General features: G+C 47.5%; 2 protein-coding genes across 5 annotated transcripts in view; one reads left to right on the top strand and one right to left on the bottom strand.

Annotated features, from left to right (window-relative positions):
- The window catches only part of CGN (cingulin), a 52,198-nt gene extending 47,204 nt beyond the window's left edge, over positions 1–4,994 (bottom strand). The window contains exon 1 of one of the 3 annotated variants that reach the window (XM_083167643.1): positions 4,889–4,994. The gene's annotated coding sequence lies outside the window, so the exon portion shown is untranslated. Of the gene's footprint in view, positions 1–4,874 lie in introns of all 3 variants that reach the window. The other 2 variants (XM_083167639.1, XM_083167642.1) reach the window with 2 other exon arrangements.
- The window catches only part of POGZ (pogo transposable element derived with ZNF domain), a 122,037-nt gene that overhangs the window by 76,628 nt on the left and 29,143 nt on the right, over positions 1–16,266 (top strand). Inside the window, exon 3 of one of the 2 annotated variants that reach the window (XM_083167646.1) lies at positions 5,538–5,631. The exons of the other annotated variant lie outside the window; for it this stretch is intronic. The gene's annotated coding sequence lies outside the window, so the exon portion shown is untranslated. The remainder of the gene's footprint in view (positions 1–5,537; positions 5,632–16,266) is intronic. 2 annotated transcript variants of the gene reach the window in all.

Raw genomic sequence — 16,266 nt, forward strand, 5'->3', positions numbered from 1 at the left:
GGATGCAGGGGAATGCGTACATGGGATACAGGTGGGATGCAGGGGAATGCGTACATGGGATACAGGTGGGATGCAGGGGAATGCGTACATGGGATACAGGTGGGATGCAGGGGAATGCGTACATGGGATACAGGTGGGATGCAGGGGAATGCGTACATGGGATACAGGTGGGATGCAGGGGAATGCGTACATGGGATACAGGTGGGATGCCGGGGAATGCGTACATGGGATACAGGTGTGATGCCGGGGAATGGGTACATAGGATACAGGTGTGATGCCGGGGAATGGGTACATGGGATACAGGTGTGATGCCGGGGAATGGGTACATGGGATACAGGTGTGATGCCGGGGAATGGGTACATGGGATACAGGTGTGATGCCGGGGAATGGGTACATGGGATACAGGTGTGATGCCGGGGAATGGGTACATGGGATACAGGTGTGATGCCGGGGAATGGGTACATGGGATACAGGTGTGATGCCGGGGAATGGGTACATGGGATACAGGTGTGATGCCGGGGAATGCGTACATGGGATACAGGTGTAATGCCGGGGAATGGGTACATGGGATACAGGTGTAATGCAGGGGAATGGGTACATGGGATACAAGTGTAATGCAGGGGAATGGGTACATGGGATACAAGTGTAATGCAGGGGAATGGGTACATGGGATACAGGTGTAATGCAGGGGAATGGGTACATGGGATACAGGTGTAATGCAGGGGAATGGGTACATGGGATACAGGTGTAATGCAGGGGAATGGGTACATGGGATACAAGTGTAATGCAGGGGAATGGGTACATGGGATACAGGTGTAATGCAGGGAAATGCCTACATGGGATACAGGTGTAATGCAGGGGAATGCGTACATGGGATACAGGTGTAATGCAGGGGAATGCGTACATGGGATACAGGTGTAATGCAGGGGAATGGGTACATGGGATACAGGTGTAATGCAGGGGAATGCGTACATGGGATACAGGTGTAATGCAGGGGAATGCGTACATGGGATACAGGTGTAATGCAGGGGAATGGGTACATGGGATACAGGTGTAATGCAGGGGAATGCGTACATGGGATACAGGTGTAATGCAGGGGAATGCGTACATGGGATACAGGTGTAATGCAGGGGAATGCGTACATGGGATACAGGTGTAATGCAGGGGAATGCGTACATGGGATACAGGTGTAATGCAGGGGAATGCGTACATGGGATACAGGTGTAATGCAGGGGAATGCGTACATGGGATACAGGTGTAATGCAGGGGAATGCGTACATGGGATACAGGTGTAATGCAGGGGAATGCGTACATGGGATACAGGTGTAATGCAGGGGAATGCGTACATGGGATACAGGTGTAATGCAGGGGATGCGTACATGGGATACAGGTGTAATGCAGGGGGTGCGTACAGAGGATACAGGTGTAATGCAGGGGGTGCGTACATAGGATACAGGTGTAATGCAGGGGGTGCGTACAGAGGATACAGGTGTAATGCAGGGGGTGCGTACAGAGGGTGCGTACATAGAATACAGGGTATGCGTACATAGAATACAGGGGATGCGTACATAGAATACAGGGGATGCGTACATAGAATACAGGGGATGCGTACATAGAATACAGGGGATGCGTACATAGAATACAGGGGATGCGTACAGAGAATACAGGGGCTATGTATATATAATACCTCCAGTGACAGGTGTAATACAGGGGATGTGTATATATAATACCCCCAGTGACAGGTGTAATACAGGGGATGTGTACAGTATCTATGATACAGGTGTAATACAGATGATGTGTATATAGGATACAGGTGTAATACAGGGGTTGTGTATATATATATATATAAATAATACCCCCAGTGACAGGTGTAATACAGGGGATGTGTATATAGGATACAGGTGTAATACAGGGGTTGTGTATATATATATATATATATATATTACCCCCAGTGACAGGTGTAATACAGGGGATGTGTATATAGGATACAGGTGTAATACAGGGAATGTGTATATAGGATACAGGTGTAATACAGGGGTTGTGTATATAATACCCCCAGTGACAGGTGTAATACAGGGGATGTGTATATAGGATAGAGGTGTAATACAGGGGATGTGTATATAGGATAGAGGTGTAATACAGGGGATGTGTATATAGGATAGAGGTGTAATACAGGGGATGTGTATATAGGATAGAGGTGTAATACAGGGGATGTGTATATAGGATACAGGTGTAATACAGGGGATGTGTATATAGGATAGAGGTGTAATACAGGGGATGTGTATATAGGATAGAGGTGTAATACAGGGGATGTGTATATAGGATAGAGGTGTAATACAGGGGATGTGTATATAGGATAGAGGTGTAATACAGGGGATGTGTATATAGGATAGAGGTGTAATACAGGGGATGTGTATATAGGATAGAGGTGTAATACAGGGGATGTGTATATAGGATAGAGGTGTAATACAGGGGATGTGTATATAGGATAGAGGTGTAATACAGGGGATGTGTATATAGGATAGAGGTGTAATACAGGGGATGTGTATATAGGATAGAGGTGTAATACAGGGGATGTGTATATAGGATAGAGGTGTAATACAGGGGATGTGTATATAGGATAGAGGTGTAATACAGGGGATGTGTATATAGGATAGAGGTGTAATACAGGGGATGTGTATATAGGATAGAGGTGTAATACAGGGGATGTGTATATAGGATAGAGGTGTAATACAGGGGATGTGTATATAGGATAGAGGTGTAATACAGGGGATGTGTATATAGGATAGAGGTGTAATACAGGGGATGTGTATATAGGATAGAGGTGTAATACAGGGGATGTGTATATAGGATAGAGGTGTAATACAGGGGATGTGTATATAGGATAGAGGTGTAATACAGGGAATGTGTATATAGGATACAGGTGTAATACAGGGGATGTGTATATAGGATACAGGTGTAATACAGGGGATGTGTATATAGGATACAGGTGTAATACAGGGGATGTGTATATAGGATACAGGTGTAATACAGGGGTTGTGTATATAATACCCCCAGTGACAGGTGTAATACAGGGGATGTGTATATAGGATAGAGGTGTAATACAGGGGATGTGTATATAGGATAGAGGTGTAATACAGGGGATGTGTATATAGGATAGAGGTGTAATACAGGGGATGTGTAAATAGGATAGAGGTGTAATACAGGGGATGTGTATATAGGATAGAGGTGTAATACAGGGGATGTGTATATAGGATAGAGGTGTAATACAGGGGATGTGTATATAGGATAGAGGTGTAATACAGGGGATGTGTATATAGGATAGAGGTGTAATACAGGGGATGTGTATATAGGATAGAGGTGTAATACAGGGGATGTGTATATAGGATAGAGGTGTAATACAGGGGATGTGTAAATAGGATAGAGGTGTAATACAGGGGATGTGTATATAGGATAGAGGTGTAATACAGGGGATGTGTATATAGGATAGAGGTGTAATACAGGGGATGTGTATATAGGATAGAGGTGTAATACAGGGGATGTGTATATAGGATAGAGGTGTAATACAGGGGATGTGTATATAGGATAGAGGTGTAATACAGGGGATGTGTATATAGGATAGAGGTGTAATACAGGGGATGTGTATATAGGATAGAGGTGTAATACAGGGGATGTGTATATAGGATAGAGGTGTAATACAGGGGATGTGTATATAGGATAGAGGTGTAATACAGGGGATGTGTATATAGGATAGAGGTGTAATACAGGGGATGTGTATATAGGATACAGGTGTAATACAGGGGATGTGTATATAGGATACAGGTGTAATACAGGGGTTGTGTATATAGGATACAGGTGTAATACAGGGGTTGTGTATATATAATACCCTCAGTGACAGGTGTAATACAGGGGATGTGTATATAGGATACAGGTGTAATACAGGGAATGTGTATATAGGATACAGGTGTAATACAGGGAATGTGTATATAGGATAGAGGTGTAATACAGGGGATGTGTATATAGGATAGAGGTGTAATACAGGGGATGTGTATATAGGATAGAGGTGTAATACAGGGGATGTGTATATAGGATACAGGTGTAATACAGGGGATGTGTATATAGGATACAGGTGTAATACAGGGGATGTGTATATAGGATACAGGTGTAATACAGGGGTTGTGTATATAGGATACAGGTATAATACAGGGAATGTGTATATAGGATACAGGTGTAATACAGGGGATGTGTATATAGGATACAGGTGTAATACAGGGGTTGTGTATATAATACCCCCAGTGACAGGTGTAATACAGGGGATGTGTATATAGGATAGAGGTGTAATACAGGGGATGTGTATATAGGATAGAGGTGTAATACAGGGGATGTGTATATAGGATAGAGGTGTAATACAGGGGATGTGTAAATAGGATAGAGGTGTAATACAGGGGATGTGTAAATAGGATAGAGGTGTAATACAGGGGATGTGTATATAGGATAGAGGTGTAATACAGGGGATGTGTATATAGGATAGAGGTGTAATACAGGGGATGTGTATATAGGATACAGGTGTAATACAGGGGTTGTGTATATATAATACCCTCAGTGACAGGTGTAATACAGGGGATGTGTATATAGGATACAGGTGTAATACAGGGAATGTGTATATAGGATACAGGTGTAATACAGGGAATGTGTATATAGGATAATGTGTGCAATATAGGGGACATATACTATATAATAAAACACATAGCGTATATAATACTCCCAGTGACGGAGGGAATGGACAGAATACGGGAATGGACAGAATACGGGAATGGACAGAATACCCTCCACCCCGGGGCAAGATCCAACCCTCGGCTGCCGCCTCCCCGCACCTGCCGCACCTCACCTCCAGTGCACTGTCCCGTCTTCTCTCCAATACAACCTGACACTGAGCGGCACCTCCAATTGCATACCGCCCCTCCCTCTTACTCCGCCCCCTAGCCGCACCTTCCCCAATCACACGCCCCATTCCGCATACCGTTCTGCCTCCCCTGTGCGTGATTGGCGGCTGGCAGACGGGGGCGGGGGCAGTAGGTGAGCACAGGCACAACCTGGAAGGGAGCGGGGTTTCTATCACGTGACGACTGACGATCAGCCGCCATGTTTCTGGTTGTTTAGCAACCAGGAGGACTGGTGTCACCTCACCTATACATGTAATATAGTACAATGAGCCCCCCTATAGGCTGTCACTGACACTGCTGTTGTTTGGCCTTACACTGTGCAGGTGCACTGTCTAGCAGCTGTGCTGTAGCTTTAGCACACGGGGCAATACCATGCAATGCTTTTGCTGACAGCTGTCAGAGTAAGTAGCTGACAGGTAGGAATGAAGTCAGTCAGTGTAACTTTCTGTTCAGCAGGGCGTCATGATCCTCTGTATCCACTGCCTCTGTCCCACACACATTGGCTTCCATCATTCTAATATTTGCTGTATTCTCTGGATTAAATAAGTTTTTGTTTTTATGAAACAAATTTTAACCCCTATTTATGTTTAATAGGTGGGATTGCGCCCAACGGCAGAGAATGGCATGGTGAAAATGCCGCAATCAGCGTTTTTTTATGCGGTGATAGACAAATATGGTCATATAACAGGTATTATCAACTAAGTCCGTAAAATATATACGAATAAGTGATCCTGATTCTGGAAATCGCATGGACTGACACAGAGACGGGCCTGAGAGCCATACTAATATTACATAGGGTGTGGCAGTGGTAAAGGTCATGGGCTCCGCTTATTGTTCAGCCATAAATGCATTCCACAGAGGCAGAATCCACGTACTGTGTAGGAAACATATAGCAATGTGTTACTGAGAGCGGACTTACACACACAGGTTCAAAATCCATGCACGAGCTCCATGTACCACTCCGTGCACGAGCTCTGTGTACCACTCCATGCACAAACTCTGTGTACCACTCCGTGCACAAACTCCGTGTACCACTCCGTGCACAAACTCCGTGTACCACTCCGTGCACGAGCTCCGTGTACCACTCCGTGCACGAGCTCCGTGTACCACTCCGTGCATAAACTCTGTGTACCACTCCATGCACAAGCTCCGTGTACCACTCCATGCACGAACACCGTGTACCACTCCGTTCACAAACTTTGTGTACCACTCCGTGCAAAACTCCGTGTACCACTTCGTGCAGAAACTCCATGTACCACTCCGTGCAAAACTCCGTGTACCACTCCATGCATGAACACAGTGTACCACTCCGTGCACGAGCTCCATGTACCACTCCGTGCACGAGCTCTGTGTACCACTCCATGCACTAACTCTGTGTACCACTCCGTGCACAAACTCCGTGTACCACTCCGTGTACCACTCCGTGCACAAACTCCGTGTACCACTCCGTGCACGAGCTCCATGTACCACTCCGTGCATGAGCTCTGTGTACCACTCCATGCACAAACTCTGTGTACCACTCCGTGCACAAACTCCGTGTACCACTCCGTGCACAAACTCCGTGTACCACTCCGTGCACGAGCTCCGTGTACCACTCCGTGCACAAACTCCGTGTACCACTCCGTGCACAAACTCCTTGTACCACTCCGTGCACAAGCTCCTTGTACCACTCCATGCACGAGCTCCGTGTACCACTCCATGCAAAACTCCGTGTACCACTCCATGCACAAGCTCCATGTACCACTCCATGCACGAGCTCCATATACCACTCCGTGCACAAACTCTGTGTACCACTCCATGCACAAGCTCCGTGTACCACTCCATGCACAAACTTCGTGTACCACTCCATGCACGAACACCGTGTACCACTCCGTTCACAAACTTTGTGTACCACTCCGTGCAAAACTCCGTGTACCACTTCGTGCAGAAACTCCATGTACCACTCCGTGCATGAGCTCCGTGTACCACTCCGTGCACGAACTCTGTGTACCACTCCGTGCACGAGCTCCATGTACCACTCCGTGCACGAGCTCCATGTACAACTCCGTGCACAAGCTCCATGTACCACTCCGTGCACGAGCTCCGTGTACCACTCCATGCACGAACTCTGTGTACCACTCCGTGCACGAGCTCCGTGTACCACTCCATGCACAAACTCTGTGTACCACTCCATGCACAAACTCCATGTACCACTCCGTGCACGAGCTCTGTGTACCACTCCATGCACAAACTCTGTGTACCACTCCGTGCACAAACTCCGTGTACCACTCCGTGCACAAACTCCGTGTACCACTCCGTGCACGAGCTCCGTGTACCACTCCGTGCACGAGCTCCGTGTACCACTCCGTGCACAAACTCCGTGTACCACTCCGTGCACAAGCTCCTTGTACCACTCCATGCACGAGCTCCGTGTACCACTCCATGCAAAACTCCGTGTACCACTCCATGCACAAGCTCCATGTACCACTCCATGCACGAGCTCCATGTACCACTCCGTGCACAAACTCTGTGTACCACTCCATGCACAAGCTCCGTGTACCACTCCATGCACAAACTTCGTGTACCACTCCATGCACGAACACCGTGTACCACTCCGTTCACAAACTTTGTGTACCACTCCGTGCAAAACTCCGTGTACCACTTCGTGCAGAAACTCCATGTACCACTCCGTGCAAAACTCCGTGTACCACTCCATGCATGAACACAGTGTACCACTCCGTGCACGAGCTCCATGTACCACTCCGTGCATGAGCTCCGTGTACCACTCCGTGCACGAACTCTGTGTACCACTCCGTGCACGAGCTCCGTGTACCACTCCGTGCACGAGCTCCATGTACAACTCTGTGCACAAGCTCCATGTACCACTCCGTGCACGAGCTCCGTGTACCACTCCATGCACAAACTCTGTGTACCACTCCGTGCACGAGCTCCGTGTACCACTCCATGCACAAACTCTGTGTACCACTCCATGCACAAACTCCATGTACCACTCCGTGCACAAACTCCATGTACCACTCCGTGCACGAGCTCCATGTACAACTCCGTGCACGAGCTCCGTGTACCACTCCGTGCACGAGCTCCGTGTACCACTCCGTGCACAAACTCCGTATACCACTCCGTGCACGAGCTCCGTGTACCACTCCGTGCACAAACTCCGTGTACCACTCCGTGCACGAGCTCCGTGTACCACTCCATGCACAAACTCCGTGTACCACTCCGTGCACAAACTCCGTGTACCACTCCGTGCACGAGCTCCGTGTACCACTCCATGCACAAACTCCGTGTACCGCTCCGTGTACCACTCCATGCACAAACTCCGTGTACCACTCCGTGCACAAACTCCATGTACCAGTCCGTGCACAAACTCCATGTACCACTCCATGCACAAACTCCATGTACCAGTCCGTGCACAAGCTCCATGTACCACTCTGTGCACGAGCTCCGTGTACCACTCCATGCACAAACTCTGTGTACCACTCCGTGCACGAGCTCCGTGTACCACTCCATGCACAAACTCCATGTACCACTCCGTGCACGAGCTCCATGTACAACTCCGTGCACGAGCTCCGTGTACCACTCCGTGCACGAGCTCCGTGTACCACTCCGTGCACAAACTCCGTATACCACTCCGTGCACGAGCTCCGTGTACCACTCCGTGCACAAACTCCGTGTACCACTCCGTGCACGAGCTCCGTGTACCACTCCATGCACAAACTCCGTGTACCACTCCGTGCACAAACTCCGTGTACCACTCCGTGCACGAGCTCCGTGTACCACTCCATGCACAAACTCCGTGTACCACTCCGTACACGAGCTCCGTGTACCACTCCATGCACAAACTCCGTGTACCAGTCCGTGCACAAACTCCATGTACCACTCCATGCACAAACTCCATGTACCATGCATAACCCTCATACAGTCATCGCTGTGTATTCTGCAAGGAACGGGCCGGTCCCAGGTCTTCCTCTATCACTGTGCACCTCAGGGATCTGAGCTTAGGTCAGTGCAATCCGGTTACACTTGCTGATATCCTGGCTGCCCACTCGGGATACATTCATTAGGTCAACAAGCAGTAAGGTCAACATGGGTGTAGGTCGACAGGTCATTAGTTCGACACAAGCGTTAGGTCGACATGGGCAAGTTCAACAGTCAAAAGGTCGACATGGGTTTTTCACAGATTTTTGAGCTGACATGTGCCGACAGGCGGTATTACATGCCGTACCATCCACTAGGGCGTGCCGAGCGCTGCAAGAAATGTGAGGGGACCCGGTGCTATGTTTCAGTGTCCACGTCATCTGTGTCGAAATTCAGTACAAAAAAAAAAAACAGTGAAAAAACCTATATCGACCATTTTACTGTCGACCTTGCCCATGTCGTCCTAATGCTTAAATCGACCTAATGACCTGTGGACCTAGATCCATGTCGACCCAATGCTTGTTGACCATTCTGCTGTAGACGTAATGATCCATAACCGCCAACTCCAGGATATATCACTACGTACCTGTCAGGGGGTAGATGGGACAGAGCGATGTTCTGCAGATCACTAGAGAGGTCAGTAATGTAATAATCTGCAGGATATATCACTATGTACCTGTCAGGGGGTAGATGGGACAGAGCGATGTTCTGCAGGTCACTAGAGAGGTCAGTAATGTAATAATCTGCAGGATATATCACTATGTACCTGTCAGGGGGTAGATGGGACAGAGCGATGTTCTGCAGGTCACTAGAGAGGTCAGTAATGTAATAATCTGCATGATATATCACTATGTACCTGTCAGGGGGTAGATGGGACAGAGCGATGTTCTGCAGGTCACTAGGGAGGTCAGTAATGTAATAATCTGCAGGATATATCACTATGTACCTGTCAGGGGGTAGATGGGACAGAGCGATGTTCTGCAGGTCACTAGGGAGGTCAGTAATGTAATAATCTGCAGGATATATCACTATGTACCTGTCAGGGGGTAGATGGGGCAGAGCGATGTTCTGCAGGTCACTAGGGAGGTCAGTAATGTAATAATCTGCAGGATATATCACTATGTACCTGTCAGGGGGTAGATGGGACAGAGCGATGTTCTGCAGGTCACTAGAGAGGTCAGTAATGTAATAATCTGCAGGATATATAACTATGTACCTGTCAGGGGGTAGATGGGACAGAGCGATGTTCTGCAGGTCACTAGGGAGGTCAGTAATGTAATAATCTGCAGGATATATCACTATGTACCTGTCAGGGGGTAGATGGGACAGAGCGATGTTCTGCAGACCACTAGAGGGGTCAGTAATGTAATAATCTGCAGGATATATCACTACCTACCTGTCAGGGGTTAGATGGGACAGAGCGATGTTCTGCAGATCACTAGGGAGGTCAGTAATGTAATAATCTGCAGGATATATCACTATGTACCTATCAGGGGGTAGATGGGACAGAGCGATGTTCTGCGGATCACTAGGGAGGTTAGTAATGTAATAATCTGCAGGATATATCACTATGTACCTGTCAGGGGGGAGATGGGACAGAGCGATGTTCTGCGGATCACTAGGGAGGTTAGTAATGTAATAATCTGCAGGATATATCACTATGTACCTGTCAGGGGGGAGATGGGACAGAGCGATGTTCTGCAGGTCACTAGACAGTAATGTAATAATCTGCAGGATATATCACTATGTACCTGTCAGGGGGGAGGTGGGACAGAGCGATGTTCTGCAGATCACTAGAGGGGTCAGTAATGTAATAATCTGCAGGATATATCACAGTGTACCTGTCAGGGGGTAGATGGGACAGAGCGATGTTCTGCAGATCACTAGAGAGGTCAGTGATGTAATAATCTGCAGGATATATCACTATGTACCTGTCAGGGGGTAGATGGGACAGAGCGATGTTCTGCAGATCACTAGGGAGGTCAGTAATGTAATAATCTGCAGAATATATCACTATGTACCTGTCAGGCGGTAGATGGGACAGAGCGATGTTCTGCAGGTCACTAGACAGTAATGTAATAATCTGCAGGATATATCACTATGTACCTGTCAGGGGGGAGGTGGGACAGAGCGATGTTCTGCAGATCACTAGAGGGGTCAGTAATGTAATAATCTGCAGGATATATCACTATGTACCTGTCAGGGGGTAGATGGGACAGAGCGATGTTCTGCAGATCACTAGAGAGGTCAGTAATGTAATAATCTGCAGGATATATCACTATGTACCTGTCAGGCGGTAGATGGGACAGAGCGATGTTCTAGAGGTCAGTAATGTAATAATCTGCAGGATATATCACTATGTACCTGTCGGGGTAGATGGGACAGAGCGATGTTCTGCAGGTCACTAGAGGTCAGTAATGTAATAATCTGCAGGATATATCACTATGTACCTGTCAGGGGGTAGATGGGACAGAGCGATGTTCTGCAGATCACTAGGGAGGTCAGTAATGTAATAATCTGCAGGATATATCACTATGTACCTGTCAGGGGGTAGATGGGACAGAGCGATGTTCTGCAGATCACTAGAGAGGTCAGTAATGTAATAATCTGCAGAATATAGCACTATGTACCTGTCAGGGGGTAGATGGGACAGAGCGATGTTCTGCAGACCACTAGAGGGGTCAGTAATGTAATAATCTGCAGGATATATCACTACGTACCTGTCAGGGGGTAGATGGGACAGAGCGATGTTCTGCAGACCACTAGAGGGGTCAGTAATGTAATAATCTGCAGGATATATCACTACGTACCTGTCAGGGGGTAGATGGGACAGAGCGATGTTCTGCAGATCACTAGGGAGGTCAGTAATGTAATAATCTGCAGGATATATCACTATGTACCTGTCAGGGGGTAGATGGGACAGAGCGATGTTCTGCAGGTCACTATAGGTCAGTAATGTAATAATCTGCAGGATATATCACTATGTACCTGTCAGGGGGTAGATGGGACAGAGCGATGTTCTGCAGATCACTAGGGAGGTCAGTAATGTAATAATCTGCAGGATATATTACTGTGTACCTGTCAGGGGGTAGATGGGACAGAGCGATGTTCTGCAGGTCACTAGAGAGGTCAGTAATGTAATAATCTGCAGGATATATTACTGTGTACCTGTCAGGGGGTAGATGGGACAGAGCGATGTTCTGCAGATCACTAGAGAGGTCAGTAATGTAATAATCTGCAGAATATAGCACTATGTACCTGTCAGGGGGTAGATGGGACAGAGCGATGTTCTGCAGACCACTAGAGGGGTCAGTAATGTAATAATCTGCAGGATATATCACTATGTACCTGTCGGGGTAGATGGGACAGAGCGATGTTCTGCAGGTCACTAGAGGTCAGTAATGTAATAATCTGCAGGATATATCACTATGTACCTGTCAGGGGGTAGATGGGACAGAGCGATGTTCTGCAGATCACTAGGGAGGTCAGTAATGTAATAATCTGCAGGATATATCACTATGTACCTGTCAGGGGGTAGATGGGACAGAGCGATGTTCTGCAGATCACTAGAGAGGTCAGTAATGTAATAATCTGCAGAATATAGCACTATGTACCTGTCAGGGGGTAGATGGGACAGAGCGATGTTCTGCAGACCACTAGAGGGGTCAGTAATGTAATAATCTGCAGGATATATCACTACGTACCTGTCAGGGGGTAGATGGGACAGAGCGATGTTCTGCAGACCACTAGAGGGGTCAGTAATGTAATAATCTGCAGGATATATCACTACGTACCTGTCAGGGGGTAGATGGGACAGAGCGATGTTCTGCAGATCACTAGGGAGGTCAGTAATGTAATAATCTGCAGGATATATCACTATGTACCTGTCAGGGGGTAGATGGGACAGAGCGATGTTCTGCAGGTCACTATAGGTCAGTAATGTAATAATCTGCAGGATATATCACTATGTACCTGTCAGGGGGTAGATGGGACAGAGCGATGTTCTGCAGATCACTAGGGAGTTCAGTAATGTAATAATCTGCAGGATATATTACTGTGTACCTGTCAGGGGGTAGATGGGACAGAGCGATGTTCTGCAGGTCACTAGAGAGGTCAGTAATGTAATAATCTGCAGGATATATCACTATGTACCTGTCAGGGGGTAGATGGGACAGAGCGATGTTCTGCAGGTCACTAGAGGTCAGTAATGTAATAATCTGCAGGATATATCACTATGTACCTGTCAGGGGGTGGATGGGACAGAGCGATGTTCTGCAGATCACCAGGGAGGTCATTAATGTAATAATCTGCAGGATATATCTATGTATCTGTCAGGGGGGTAGATGGGACAGAGCGATGTTCTGCAGGTCACTAGGTCAGTAATGTAATAATCTGCAGGATATATCACTATGTACCTGTCAGGGGGTAGATGGGACAGAGCGATGTTCTGCAGGTCAGTATGTAATAATCTGCAGGATATATCACTGTGTACCTGTCAGGGGGTATATGGGACAGAGCGATGTTCTGCAGATCACTAGGGAGGTCAGTGATGTAATAATCTGCAGGATATATCACTATCAGGGGTGCCGAGAGAGGGGGGGAGCAGGTACAATTTACCCGGGCCCGGGCCTGTCAGGGGGGCCCTGGTCTGGACACACAGGTTTTTTTTTATTTGGTGGCAAGTACCCCCAACATGACCTATTCCATTAGGTACAAAATACTCTGTTCCTGGACTTCCCTGCCAGTGGTAGTTACAGAGGTTGGACTCCAGCACAGTCCAATATTCAAATAGGGGGTCACATCAACTGCCAGTGAGTCCAGGACAGTGATGCTTGGGGTGGCAGTATATACTGTATGACCCCCCCCCCCCCCTTTTTGAATATTGGACTGTGCTGCAGGCTCACATCTGTAAGGGAAGTCCAGGAACAGAGCATTTTGTAACTAATGGGCCATGTTGGAGGGTATGTGTAAATCCTTTGCAAAGAGCATGTAACCCTGGCAGAGCATGTTAAACCCTGGCAGAGCATGTAAATCAGGGCAGACAGGTTAACCCCTGGCAGAGCATGTTAACCCCTTAATATGCAATGAGCATTACGGTGTGTGGCATAGCGTGTAATGAGCATTATGTCATGTGGTATAATATGTAATGGGTGTGTGACGTGTAATAGGCATTACAGTGTAAATTTTTGTACGTGTATCCACCTTGGAAGCAGTGGGGTAACAACGGGTCCGCAGAGTGTGCGGGAGCTCCGTCCGTGGGGACCCCAGGAAGTTGTTGTACCGGGGCCCAGGATTTCTCTTGGCTGCCCTGATCACTATGTACCTGTCAGGGGGTAGATGAGACAGAGCGATGTTCTGCAGGTCACTAGGGAGGTCAGTATGTAATAACCTGCAGGATATATCACTGTGTACCTGTCAGGGGGTAGATGGGACAGAGCGATGTTCTGCAGATCACTAGGGGGGGTCAGTAATGTAATAATCTGCAGGATGTATCACTATGTACCTGTCAGGGGGTAGATGGGACAGAGCGATGTTCTGCAGATCACTAGGTCAGTAATGTAATACTCTGCAGGATATATCACTATGTACCTGTCAGGGGGTAGATGGGACAGAGCGATGTTCTGCAGATCACTAGAGGTCAGTAATATAATAATCTGCAGGATATATCACTATGTACCTGTCAGGGGGTAGATTGGACAGAGCGATGTTCTGCAGGTCCCTAGAGAGGTCAGTAATGTAATAATCTAAAGAATATATCACTATGTACCTGTCAGGGGGTAAATGGGACAGAGCGATGTTCTGCAGGTCACTTAGGGCAGGGTTGCCGACTTGCAAAAAATCCTCTCCAGGAGAAGCCCGGAGAGGAATCTTTCATTACGAGTTTGGGGGCGGGACTTAATGGTGACATCATCAAGCCCCACCCCCATTACGTCAAATAGCCGAAATAACTGATCTCCATGGAGGGGGCGGGGCTAAAATGACACGATTGTGCCATTTTAGCTCCACCCCCTCCTCTGAGACCCGCGGATTGTGGTATTCAAATGCTGCAATCGGGGCGGGGGGGGGGGGGCTCAGTGGGGGTCCCCCTGATTCCGGGAGGGTTGCCCACCATTCTGGGGGCCTGGAGGGGGGACCTGATTTTCGGGAGACTCCCGAAAATTCCGGGAGGGTCGGCAATCCTGATTTAGGGTGATAATCTGCAGAATAGATGACTATGTATGCAGGGGTACTGATTACTCACTTGCTGCAGTGCCGTGGCATTACCAGACTCTGAAGCACACGTCAGGGCTGTATGGAGAGGTGATATCACACACAGACACTGCATCATGCTCGGGGTGACAGCAGGCTGTATTAGTAGGTGATCTCCTATATCAGGTTTCTCAGTGTGATTTCTAGTTTCACAGCCCTGTAAATGTAATTACTTGTATGGTTGATGGGTTATTAACCCTGTAATATGGGATGACAGGCCCAGCACTACAGCAGCAGCAGCATTCATGTGTTATGAAGTACCCTGTCTTACTTATTTCTGCAACAATCAATTTAAGGATCTAGTATAATTTATGGCATCTCGTAATGTCTGTGCAGACAGGTGTGGCCGCATCATCCAATTACATAGCATTTAAATACAATAGAATATTTTAGGTCAAACAACATAAAATGTATTTATGTAACAATGGTCATTTAATGTGGTTTTATCAGCTGCGGGTCAGACCCGGATCATCGGCGGGGTAAATGGGTTATATCCGTGTCCATTTACACGGGTTCTCTACCCAGGTCTGACCTGGGTAGAACCCGGATAGGACCCGTGTAAATGGCGGTGTAAATGGTCCCGCTGCGGGTGCTGGCACCTGGATAGGCTGCACTCAGTGATGTCACTGTCTTATAGTGACTTGATAGGCTGTGCTCTTAGTGATGTCACTGACTCCTAGTGACCGGATAGGCTGCACTATCAGTGATGTCACTGGCTCCTAGTGACCGGATAGACCGCAATCTCAGTGATGTCACTGACTCCTAGTGACTGGATAGGTTCCACTCTCAGTGATGTCAGTGTCCGCCAGTAACTGGATAGGCCATACTCTCAATTATGTCACTGTCTCCTAGTGACTGGATAGGCTGTGCTTTCAGTGATGTTACTGTCTGCTAGTAACTGGATAGACTGTGCTTTCAGTGATGTCACTGGCTCCAATTGACCGGATAGGCTGCACTCTCAGTGATGTCAATGGCTCCTAGAGACTGAATAGGCTGCGCTCTTAGGTGCAAGATCCACTATATTATGTATATGCATATATATATATATATATATATATATATATATATATATATATATATATTATGTATAATGTATATATAAGCTATTCTGCCTACTAACAACTTACCAATGAGAGGACTGCCATGCATCTTCGTTAGT

This window comes from Crinia signifera, chromosome 12 (assembly GCF_055691185.1).
Source record: "Crinia signifera chromosome 12, ASM5569118v1, whole genome shotgun sequence".
Lineage (NCBI taxonomy): Eukaryota > Metazoa > Chordata > Amphibia > Anura > Myobatrachidae > Crinia > Crinia signifera.